The sequence below is a fragment of the Strix uralensis genome, chromosome 6 (genome assembly GCF_047716275.1).
Source record: "Strix uralensis isolate ZFMK-TIS-50842 chromosome 6, bStrUra1, whole genome shotgun sequence".
Classification (NCBI taxonomy): Eukaryota; Metazoa; Chordata; class Aves; order Strigiformes; family Strigidae; genus Strix; species Strix uralensis.
Window position 1 is genome coordinate 27721464 of NC_133977.1, and position 12884 is coordinate 27734347.

The window sequence follows — 12884 nt, forward strand, 5'->3', positions numbered from 1 at the left end:
CCTGGCTCCATGTTAGTGGAGGTGAGGGGGCTGGAGGGGGGTTGTGACCCCTGTCCCCCCTGCAGCATCACACGTCTTTATTTATTTATCTGCTCTTTGTATGTACCATGGGAGGCAGCGTGGGCACGTGCAGGGTGAGATGGGAGCGGGCGGGGGGAAAAGCTATTTGGTTGGGGGGGATGATTTTTTTTTTTTAAACAAAAAGCAGAAATTATTTAAAGATTATTTTAAAGCACAGTTTTTATGGTGATTGTTGTCCAGGGCGAAGTGAGAGAGCGCGAGCGCGGCCGACGGCAGGTGTATTTTTGTCTCTTCACTGGATGTACCTTTCCTGGTCGGGGACACGGCCCAATAAATCCATCGTCTCCCAGGCAGGCGCTCCGAGCTCTGGTGTGGGAAGGATAGGCAGGGACTGGGGACGCTTACTGCCTGTCATAAACAGAGCAGGCAGGGCTAGAGGGCATCTTGCACTTCTCTAGGAGCAGAATTTGGCCACCTCAGTGCTCCCCACCTCTCGCTGTCCCTCCCAACTCCCCCATTCCCAGGGGAGGTGGGCAACCGAAGGCTGCAGGAATGACCCAGCCTACATGGGACCAAGTTGTCATTGGTGCCTCCTGGAAGCTAGGGCAAGTGGGCATGATGTAGGAGGGACAGCCACCGTGGGACTGCCTGGGACATCTTTCCACCCCAGTCTGGGCCCATTCACCCCAGCGCCTGGCCATGCTGGGACACCATTCCTCACCATCTCCATCACCACTAACCCAGTGCTCCCAAAGATGGACCCCCTACCCTGTACACTGGGTTTCCAGTGTCACTAGCGCTAGTCACTGTCCCCTCGCCCCTTGCCAGCCCTGTACCCCCTCAACCCCATCCCATGCCAGCAGAGGGAAGCCACCAGTCAGTACCCCACACAGCCTCCCCATACCCATCCCACCCATGCACCCCCCTGTGCACCCCCTGCCCCATCTCCAAGCTGCCCTGCCCTGATCTCCGGGGAGGGGGGGGCTGGGAGCGGGGTCCCCCTGGGCTTTCCCTGAACCCCACAGCATGGCGAGTGCAGAGCAATTCAGCAGCAGGCTGTCAGCGAGGGCCCTCATCACTACGGCTAATTTAAGGGCTCTGCGAGGCGGCTGAGCTAATTTAATTAGGTTCTTATTACAGAGAAGGACAAATTGGTCCCCAGGGGGCCACGGGGTCAGGCTTTCGAGAGGCGCTTTATGGAGTGAAATTTCAATCAGGCTGCCGGCACGGGCACGGCGGGGGGAGCCAGAGGCAGGGGATGCGTGGGGAGAGGATATGCCCTTTGGGGTGCCCTGTGGTGCAGTGGGGAGCCCATCTTCAGGCCCAGGTTTTTAGGACATCAGTGAGTATGGGGGAACAGCTTTACCCCATTAGGAGGATGCTGCAGGGTGTTGGGGGGGCTGCTTTGGAGTGGAAGCAGGGAAAGTGGGGGGTCCTGGCTCTGGACTGGCCCCAGGGCAGTGAGGGGAAGTGGGGACGCCCATAAATAAGATTCTGGAGTCTTTCTGAAACTCCATTAACTCCCCCCTAGCCTCATAAAGCCCCATGACAGGGATGATGAGGACAAAATGATGCCCAGCTGACAGACAGAACTTATGGAGGGCTCTGGGGGGCTCTTCTTTCCCTGGATGTCCTCCCTTCTCTTGTCACTCAGCCCCAGGAGAACCAGGGCAGCCTGGGGGCTGCCCCACTGCTCATGGGCACCTGAAGCATCCCTATCTCCAAGGGTGCCAGTCCCAGGTGGGGGGGGATCCCACCAGAGTCCAGGCTGGGTGGTGATGGATGGGATGCTGGTGGGTGGCCGGCAGAAGGGCCGGGCTGGAGGGTACCACAATGGATGTCTCTCCATCAATTTGTCCTCATTACCATGTGAATGGTGGGTGGGAGTGAGAGGAAGGGCATGTGGTGGCAGGAGAAACCCCCCACATGCTCCCATCTGGGGTAGCATGTCCCCCCCACCATCCCTCCAGGCCTGTCTGAGTGTGTTAAACCAGCGCCAACAACCCCCTGGCCCCAAATTCAGGGGAGGAGAGGTACCACCCCCTATTCAGAGCCTTGAAAAGGCTACAGGGTCCGGCGCTGTTAACAAGGGGGGACGTTGTCCCCGTCCCCGCCTCTCCCGTCTGTCCCTCACCCTGCGGCCTTCTGCCGTGGCAGCGCCAGCCAACCCTGCTCCCGGCCCCAGGCTGGCACACTGGGTGCTGGGGTCCTGGCAAGGGGTGGTGGGGGGCATCTGGTATTGGGGTGTGGGAACGGAGCACCCCAGAAACATCTTCTATGTGTGGGGAACTGCACCTTTGAGTGGCACGGGCAGCAGACAAGAGCAGGATGGGGATCCTACAGGACTCCAAGACCAAACCTTCCCCACACAGGGGGAATATCTCCGGGCAAGGAGGTTGGTTGTTCCCATCGTACAGGAGCTCTGGGTCCAACCAGGTCCCCATGGACTGGGCTGTGACAGTGATGGGGGATCACCCCAAAATGTCTGGGCCTGTGAATATTGGTACAGAAGTTTGTGGGGGTCCTCCTCCCAGGGAGGGCAGACCGACCCATAGCTGCCCCCCCTAAAAGCCCAGGAGAGGATGCCCAGCCCAGCTCATCCCCGCACGCTGGCAGCCAGTGGGTGCCCACAGAGGGAGCCAGTACCTGCCTCCCACTCTCACTTGCATTAGCTTAATTTAGCTTAATGGCTTTTCGGAGTGCTGCTGCTCCAGGGGCAGGGGCAGGACCCTGCTCTCTGCAGTGCTGTTAGAAGAGGGGATCCCAGTGCTCTGGCCCTGGGCCCACCAGAACCCCAGGAGGGTGCATGGTGTGGGTGGCAGAGCTCACCCTGTGCCCCACATGTCTCCACCACCTCCCCCTCTGCCCCAAGCCCCCTACCTCCTGCCCCTCTCTCAACCGTGGAACCCGTGCGGGGACAGCGTTGAGAGCTCCCCCTCGATTGCAAGGATTGCCTGTCCCTCCCCAGAGCCCCTCTGCCTGCACTTGGCAGCTTCCCCCAAGCAGCGATGGAGGTGCTTTAGCAGGCAGAAGCCTCTGGGAGTCACATCACAGCCTGCTGTGCCTGTACAGACATGGACAGACAGACGCACACATCCACCCCCTAAACAAACCTTTATCTCCTGGACAGACACATGCCCAGCACCTCACCAGTCAGGCTTGGACATCCCCCAGCTCTCAGCATCACCATCCAATACCACAAATAACTCTCCTTCCATCCTGGATACTCTATATCCCCAGCAGTGTCTGGAGCACCCAGGTGTCCCTGTGTCCCTAATTTCTGTACCCTCCGGGGACAGGCCGGGGGACATACACGTGTCCCGTGGTGACCGCACGGGCACTGAGGAGGTGACCCCAGGGCAGTGCCCACCTCTGCAGCCATGCCCACCCCACATCTCCAGGTGCAGAGAGCACCTGGACCCACGGAGGGGGCTGACACCCTCTCCCCCCACCCAGGGGAGCATCCTCTACCTCCCTCCCCCACAGCATGGGGTGCAGAGCAAACACACCAAACCCTACCTTTCCCTTCCCGTATCCCCTGCTTGGTCGGCAGGACCCACCCAGCACCCACTGTGGGTCCCCACTGCAGGGCAGGCAGAGCTGGGGGTGATGTTGGTGGTCCCCCACCTTCTGTACAAGGGAAGGGCAGGCAGGGGTGACTGGGGACCGTGCAGGGGGGTCTGGCAGCAGGCATCACCCGTTACCTTGTACACTGTCCCAGTACGAGTCGGGGGGCTCCCAGTGCCACGGGAGCAGCCAGCAGGATACGGCCCTGGGGGGAGACCCGGCAGCCATCCAGCACTGACCTTCCACGAGAGGCTCCGGGGTGCCTCGGGCGTTGGGACGGGGGATGTGTGAGTATGTGCCCATGCGCAGGGGACAAGTAAGAATCTAATCAGGGTCCTTTTCCTTAATAAATCATTCGTCTTAATCCAATGCCCTCCTTCCTGCTCTAATAACTCCCGGCGCTGGGCCCCACAGCCACAACAATGCGGCTAATGGAACGATTTATTTTCATAATGGTGCTGGTGGGGAGAAGGGGCGGCCGGGGTGGGGGCAGCACGCTCCGGGGCAGGAGTTTCTAATTAGTGAATGAAATTTGATGTAAGGCTGGAGGAAGATGGATTCGCTGCCTGACAAGGGGCCTTTCAGCTCATCAAAGCGCCCGAACAGGGAGGTAAATTAAATTATTTCTAATTCTTCACTAACCTCCAGGGAGTCACCCTTCCACCAGCAAAAGGTGGGTCCATTCCTGGAACGAAGGGGCGCTTGAAGGACTGAGGTTGAGTGGAAGGGACCAGGTTCTGTGAAGGGATGGGGAAGACAAGGTGGGATGGGATGGAATGGGGTGGGACAGCGCAGTGGGACAGGCTGCCACTGACTTTGCTGGAAGAATGGGGAGGAAAAAGCTGATGATGGAGGGAAGAGTTGCAAATGGTCAATAAATAAACAGCTCCAGGAACTAATGACTAATTTGCAGCAAGTTTTCCATCCATGCCTGTCACCTAACCAGACCCAGAGCAGGGCTAAAACGCAGCTGGTGCTGGTGTGGAGCAGAGCAGCCCAGCAGTAAGGAAACGGCATCCCAACCCCCGGGGGATTTGAGCAGGGACAGCAAGCACTTGGTTTTGAAGGGCTGACTGATGCTGAAGCAGGTGAAGGCTCCAGTGCAAGAGAATTCTTCAGCAAAGACCCTTGTTCTCATGGCTCTGTACGATTTGAGACCAATGCCAGCGATGTTAATGTCTGTGGCATGAAAGCTGTTCTTGGGATGCACAGTGTTTTTTTCTAAATCCCCGGCTCCTGAAGTCCTGTGACGGAGACTCAATTTTTTACAGATAATAAGTGCACTCTCTCCTAGCACTCCTGCTTTCAGAGGGACCTTGCAGTGCCAACCTGCCACTAGCCCACATGTCCCCAATACCAGAGTGCAAAGAAAAAGGCTTGGTGCTCTGGCTGAAACCAGCCCCTTGCTCTCCCTGGAGCAGGGAGCATTACAGGCTGACTCAAAAGCACCCAAGTCTGCCCCACAGATCCCCTCGCTGCGGGACCAAGGAAGCCCAATCAAGGACAGCAGGCAGGTTCCCAGGGGACTTTCCACCACAGTCTGCATTTCCCGCAAGGTCTCCTGCCCTCCTAACCATGAGCAGCTGCAGTCACAGCACAGCCCAGGGAGGGAAATAGGGGGAAAAGGGGGGCCGTGTCTTATTGCAAGGGGCTGGGGAGGCGCAGGGTGGTGGGGAGTGCTGGGGCCCTGCAGTGGTGGCAGGGGCTCGCTGCAAGCTGGGGAGCACGGTCCCCTCCCCACGGCTGAGGTAGGTGGAGCTGGGACAGGCGCAGAGCCGGCTGTGCTGACCCAACACTCCAGGAATTTAATTTGTTTAATATATTCCCTGGGAAAGAAGAAAATAAATAAGTGGCACCTTGCGTGCCCCCATGTCTCACTCTCGCAATGGAGGTGTCAGCTTAACGAGCCGAAGCCCTCAGCCTGATTAACCAGCCGCTGCTCCTGCTAATAGGGAGCCGCCGAGCAGCGTGATTGATGTACAGAGAGCATTAGCCCCCGCAGCCTGGCGCTGGACTGCCGAGCGGGGACACCGTGCCCACCCCAGACCCCTTGCTCCTGCCCTCCATACCCAGGCCCAGGTCAAGGGCAAGTCAAAGGCTCCCTCACCGCCCAGGGTAGATCATCCTGCCCCACGACTCTGTGGTGTAGCCAGTGCCAGGGGAGACGGAGCTGGGGCTGCTTTTGCTTCTAGAGGCAAGGACACACTGGTGGCTTCCCACGGGCTGTGGGACTGTGTGGCAGCTCCTCAAAACAGGGGCTGAGGGCCAGGGTTGTGCAGAGATTTTGTGCTGAGCTCTAGATCTCAGCCACGCTCTCCCCCATGGGCTGGGGTAGGGACACTGAGGCACAGGGATGTGCTGGAGGCCACGGTAACAACCCAGGGGGAGCCCATGAGTCTTGGCAGATCCTTCAAGGCTTTAATCCATAGAGCCCTTACCATACTACTAGGAAGAAAACACAAGTGACCTGACCCCCACCTTGTCCCATCTGTCCCTTGCTCAGGACCTTCTGCAGTCCTGCTTGACTGTCTCTCTGTCCCCCCCTTATTGAGGTGTCCCTGGATCTCACCACAGAGACATCACCCATTCCCGTCATCCCTGTCCCACGGCATCACCACCCCCTGCCCCCACCTTGGGAAAGGGTTAATCAGCAGCCAGGGAGACAGGGTAATAAATGGCCGTTATCTCGTTAATGAGCTGACATTAATTAGAGCCCAAGGTCCTGGGAGGAGCAGCTGATTTATCCAGTCACCCTGGGAGCAGGTTAGGAGCTGACTCCATGGAAAGGCCATTAGCAGGGAAGAGGTGAGGCTGTGCTGCTGGGAGGTGGTGTCACCCTGCACTGCTCCCCCTGGAACCCAGCCCTGGCTCACCTCCCTCCTAGGGAGCAGCTCTGGGCCTTGGAACAAGACCCCCTGAAGCAAAAACAGAAGATCCTGGAGGTCACAAGAAAAAGCAGGGCTAGTGGATCCCCTAGTGATGGGGGTGGCAGGGGGAGGAGAGTCTGACTGTGCCAGGGATGTGTGGCACTGGAAACAATATGCTGGGCAAGGGCTGTGGGAGCAGGGGCGTAAGCAAGCAGCAGGGGGGATGCTGTGCATTCAATCCCTTCCCTGCTTTCCTGGATGATGCTGGGCTGTTTAGCCTTTGCCCCCAAAATCTGAGTCCTGGGGTGAAGACAGACACTGAGGATGAGCCCAGGTGTTGCCAGAGCTCATTTTGGGGGAAGTAGGATGGAGAAGATCTCTGGGTGGGTGTGTGGGCTCGTGGTTTCAGGACCTAGGAGAAAAGGGGTCAGGGGCTAATGGGACTGGAAATGTATCAGTCAGACCCTGGGTCCTTACAAGAAAAGGATCTGACGTGACTGTGTGTCCCTGTCTCTCCAAGCCATGTGTTTACAGCAGGACAAGCCACCTGTCCCCAAGCGTGAGCACCTCTGCAGTGCATTGCTGCATCCCAGGAAGCCGAGCCAACAGCTAATAGAGGGGAGCCCTAGGGCATCCCCTGCCTGTCCCCTGCAGCTGTATGGCTTGATCCTGCAGGGTGCTGGTGCCCCGGCCCTTTGCAGTGGCCATGTGCTGGGATCAGGTGTGACACTTCAGAGCTGCCCTGGCTGTTTCTGCTGGGGGCAGGCACCCTCCCTGCCCTGCAAGCCTTCCTGTGCCTGTTTGCCATTCCACTGCACCAGGATGGGAGCCGTTAACATGTTTTTCTGCTCAGCCTTGCCATGTCCCATCAGAGATGGGGCTGCTTATTTGAGGAATTGCTTGGCTAAATAAACAGCTGCTCAGAAATCCCTGCTGGAGGCCTGTCTAGGAGAGACTGAGCCGTGTTTGCTTTGTCTGTTAACCCCTTCGCTCACGGCAAGTACCTGGGTCTCGGAGTGGAGGGAGGTGTGAAGGCTGGGTAAGGTGGGCAGGGGAGCTGTGTACCCCACCAAGCCTGTGCAGTGGCAGGGGGATGGAGGCATGGAAATTTCTGCCTTCCAGGACAGGTCCCTGACTGTTGGACCAAGCAGCTGATGTGCCAGGATGGAGAAGCCTTTGGGAGCTTGTGGCTGGCTCTGAAGCCCCTGGGGTGGGCAGGAGAAGGCGGACCCATGCAGGAGGGGATGCAGGCAGGGACAGGGCATGGCAGTGACTGAGCACAGCACCCCTGGAAGCAGGCAGGGAGGGGGCTTCCACAACTTGCCTGGCACTTGTCTCCTGCCATCACCAGAGCAGGGAGAGACCCCTAAAGACCCATGAGGAGCCCTGTGAGCATTTCTGTGGCGCTCTGTGGGCAGCTGCTCTGCTCCCACAACAGCCATGTGGATACCTCTGCCAGTGTTTCTGCACAGGGGACAGCCACCAAGCGGCCTGGGACCCAGGAGCTGGCTGTGCCAGGTCTGATGCAGGCTGGGCTCAGCTCCCACCACAGCAGGGCTGATTAAGACCCATTATCTGGTTGGTTAACAGCTCTGGGCCACTCACAGGTGACTTCAACTGTTCATTTAGCCACAAATCACCACGGGGCTGGCAGTTTATTTACCTTCCCCACCAGCCTCCTGTGGCTTCCCAGACTTCAGAGATAGTGGGTGGCCCTGCTGCGTGGGGCAGGGAAAGGGCAGTATCCTGCTGTGGGTAGTCATCAGAGCTCTCAAAAAACCTGGGACACCCCAAACTGGAGCAGAGTGGGAGCTTTTACACCCAACGCTTCTTACCAGGGGCTCAGCCTGCTCTGGGCCAGAGGCTACTGAGCATGAGTGAGAGTGGGATATTTCTACAGCCCCTCTCATGGGGGAATGGCTGCAAGTAGGCTTACAGCCTGTGTCTCCAGCATCAGGGATGTATTTCTCCAGTAGCTGGCTTGGGACTTTGGAGTGCTGCAAGATGACATGAGGCACCAGGGCCAAAGCAGCAAGATCCACTGCTTCCCGAGAGAGATGCTTTAAACAAGGATGTTGCACTGTAGGTCTCTTACAGAGAAGTAATTTCTAAAGATAGAAAGCTCTGGGAACTGTGACCTGGGGAGTAGTTAATACTTAGCAAGTGGGTACAGCCATCCTAGAGACAGGGAGCTCTTTCAAGGCTTAAAAGCTAGACCCTGGGCAGAAATCAGGGTGCCTGCCACCTCTAGGACAGGCTAAGCACACTGGTTGCGACACTGCTCCCTGTCTCAAAGGCAAATTCTATGGACTGAAGGCAGGAGGTGACTCAAACCCACCAGAAGGACCTGGTGCTAAATTGTGCATCTAGGAATAGCCAAAATGACAGGTTATGTGGAAATCAAGACACAGCCCCAGCATGGGTTGTGTCTTCATCTGATGTCTGGGATAGGACTTGATCCTGGGAAAATGGAAGTCTTGTCCCGGTCGGTAATTTTTTATCAGGGTATGGATTTTCCTCGGCACCCTTGACTTTGATCTTGGGGCAGTTGGGTTTGCTGAGGGACGTTACATTGCTTCCCAAGGTGACACTGAGGAAGTGGTGAGGCTGTAAAACTGAACTGTGCTCCCAAATATTACCTGTGACCCTCATGGCTCATTTCTGAGAGCTCAGGCACTGCTGGCTACAGCTTGGGGAAGTATGTGAACTGCTGTAAGTAGTATTGTGGGTCTCTGCAGATGCCAAAAACTTGTGCACACCAGAGCTTGGTGTCTTTGCTGGCCATGTGGGTGTTTGCTCTTCTAGTTTTACTCCTGTTGCTTGACCTTGCATGGATGGAAGTTGCATGAAGACAATCCATTTGAGGCTGTGGACACAGCAGAGAGGTCCAGTTGTCTAGTGGGGCACCTTCACATCAGCAATAAAAGGCTTTGCAGGGCTTATGTACACCTGCATAGATGCTACTGTGACTGCTGCTTTCAGCTGGCTGAAGAAAGCCCAGACTCTGCACGTCCAGCTGAGGCACATGCAGAAAATCCTGGCAAAACCCTGGACAAATGAAAGAGTTGCAGGAAGCCCTAGGCTGTGCATTCACAGTGGTGCTGCCCATTGCCCAGCGAGGAATGTTGTGATCAGGGTCCTCCCAGAGAGGTGAGGGAGCTGAGGAACCTCGCTGCTGCCTGGGCACTGGTTTGTACTTGCTGGACCAGCGTAGGCTAAGTGGTTGATTGTGGAGGCACCTTTAGGGCACAGTCAACATAAGGTGCATGAGGCAGGGACAAATGGAGATGTTGATGGGGTAGGCCTGAGTCAGCAAGGGATGTGAAGATGGGAGAAGCACCCTGGCTGGTGCAGGGCTTCGAGATGGTCCATGTAGCTCTGTATGGGGCCCAGGAGATCTGTCCTGGATGTGTCCAAGACCTTCCACGGCAGCAAGGTGTTTCACAGAGCTGGTCACCTCGGGAGGGCTCTGCTGCCACTGGGTAAGAAGAGAAGGCCCTGGGGTAGCAGCCCAGGGTGAGCTGTGGGGGGACTGGGAGCAATATAGTGCTGGCTGGGAACATCCCCCCTTAAACTCCACCTTCTCCTGAGCTGGAGTGGTTTCCTGGGGCAGCTCCTGTCCATGGTGCCTTGCACCCCAGGCTGTGGGAATGAGCTGTGTCTCTGCCTGATATCCTGAGGTCTGCTACCTGTGGCTGATGTTCAGGGTTGCCTTAGATCCTCTGCAGACACCATCCTGTGGAGGAAGGATGCTGGGCAGAGGTAAGGGGCCAGCCCTCAGTCACGTTTGCTTATTACAGTCCTCGGATCTAGTTAGCAACCAGGTGAGCTGTCACCGGAGGACCTGATGGATGGGGAAGAGAGTTCCCTCCTTCCTGAGGCGGGAAATGAAGCTAATCAGACCTTGGACACCTTAATCCAGCTCTGATCTGATTAATGACCCTGGAGACTGTGAACTCATCAGCACCCTGGCATCTATCACTGCTTGCATCCCGCCCCTTCTGCCGGCCACCGCCCGGCACCGCTCTCCGGTGCACAGCCCTGGGCTCAAGCTCTCTGCCCTGCATGGCATGGGCTGTGTGCCGGCTGCTCCAGCCCTGGACAACTCCCTTGCAGGGTCCCAGTGTTTGGATTTGACTCACCTGGAGGAGAGAACTCCCTCCATGATTTTTCTATATTTCTTTATTGGGGTGTTTCCATCCAGGTTTTATGACTGGTGTCTGCAAAGATTTCTTGCTTGTGCAATTCAAAGGCTGCAGCTTGGCTGCTTGTACTGGCATCACCTTGGGATCAGTGAATTGGGCACCCTCCTGGGCTGATATTTGGAGGAGTTGCTTGTCTTTGGGTAGTGCAGAGGACTTCCATGAGAACAGTAAGGCTGTGACTCTGTGCTGTGACCCAGACTCCCAAACAAGCCTTGGTCGAGCCCTGCTCCCACTGCCCCAGCTACAGTGGGTACAGCCACAAATGGTCTCAGGGTTTGGCAGGGGTTACCCAGGCTCTCCTGGGCTGGCCACCTGCCTGTTTGCCACCCCATTGTGGTCATCGTGGTAATGAGTTTTCTGTTGTGCCCGTGTGCAGCAGCCCCAGTCTCCGTCCTGGGTCTCCAGGCATGTTCCCTGTGGAAAGCTAACAAGCCATTGCAATCCTTGGAGCCAGTCCTGGGGACTCAGATAAGGAAGCAGTGGCTCCTCCCTTGCCACTGTCACCATTGCAGGCTGTTGACCTGCAGCAGAAGATCTGTCCTACCTCCACTGTGCCCTCTGTTCCCTGGATACTTGTTGCAGTTTTCCTGTGCTTGGGAGCCAGGCTGGTCCATTCGTCCCCAGATCTCGTCCTGCCTGTGCCCATGCTGCTCGGCAGGGCTGGCTGCTCCCATGGCAGGGAGGGCTTGGGGTCCTTTTGCTTGGCAGGGACATTGGTTTCTGTCCTGGAAAAGCAGAGGGGTATGGATTTGAGGCAGAGGGTGGGGAGCCCTACAGCCTCCCTCATGGTGGAGAGAGGGCACAGGGGCAGCAGGCACAGGGGTGCTGAGGGTGGAAAGGGACACTGTTCCACCTTCAGTACCCTCTGTCCAAGTAGGATGAGTTACTGTGAGGTGACATCCACCCCCAATCCCCTTCTGAGCAAATCTAGCTCTGGGCTGTCCATGGGGCTGATTCCTGCCCTCCTCCCTCCCAGGGAGGCAGCTGGAGAAGGGCTGTTGTGCATCTGTTCCCATACAAGGATTTGGGGCTACCCAGTGAAGCTCATGTGTGCTGGGCTCAGGCAACAGAAGGAGCAAGTTGTCCCACATGTGGGACCTTCGCAGCTCCCTGCAGTGGGGTGATGTGTGTGCAGGGAGCTCAGCAGACTCCAGATCAGACTGGATGGATGCAGGGAAGAGAAGACCCTGGGGTTACTGAGCAAAGAAAGCACAGGAGGCTGAGGAAGGCTCCATATGCCTCTGCCTTTCGCCTCCCTGGGCATCAGCTTGCAGCCTCTGCATGACACAGGATACAGGGAGCGGACCCATCTCTTGCTCAGGGAATACAGCAGTGCTGGATATGCTGAAGGGGGAAGAAATACAGGGATGGGAACTCCCTTTAGCCATTATAATATTTAGGCAGGGCAATAGCGGCTGCCTCACTTGCCTTCCAAAGAGCAGGACCCGTCAAGAACAAACAAGCAGAGGCTTGTCTCGCTGTGTCAGCATGACACAAAAGGTGGGACCCAAAGACAGGCAGACGCAGACCCTCCATGCCAGAGACCACAGATGCACTCGAATGCACTCTGCCTGTCCCTGAAGGCCAGTACCAGGGGGGCTGGGCCAGCTCTGCTCCTACTCACCCACATCTCCCAGACCAGCCAAGGCTCTCCTCTGTGCCCTTCCCTGGTGCCGCTCTCCAAGCTGTGTCTTGTCAGGGAAAGATAAGACCAGACAAATGAGCAACAGTCTGCCTGTAGGTACCTGCTGTTGGCATCTTGGAGAGACGTGGGAGATGGAAGGAGGTGGCCTCTGTGTGTGTCCAGCTCAGGTCCACTGATCTCCCTGGCCTAGAGTGGTGCAATGGGAAATGGCAGAGCTGGGCATTGCCGGTGAGCCCCAGTGCATGGGGTGCGGAGGAGCCTGCTGGTCCTTCCCTCCCAGCCAGGCATTCTGCCCCCCAAGTGCCTGGGGGCTCCGCAGAGACAGGGCAGCACTGGACCCCAGTAGGGCCTCACCTACATGTGCCGAAGTCTGTCTAGTCTCTCCAGATCTCCAGCTGCTGAGACCACAGACCCGCTTCCCCACCGAGGGGCTCTAAGGAAAGCAAGGTTGGCTCTGGATCAGGACGTAGGGCTCAGCGCCCTGGGCAGCGGGTCCTGCAGGCTGGGGGGACCCCCGGGGTGTGGACCAGGGCTGGGCTGGGTTGTGAGGCTGGGGAAGGGGCAGAGGGTCTGGGTCAG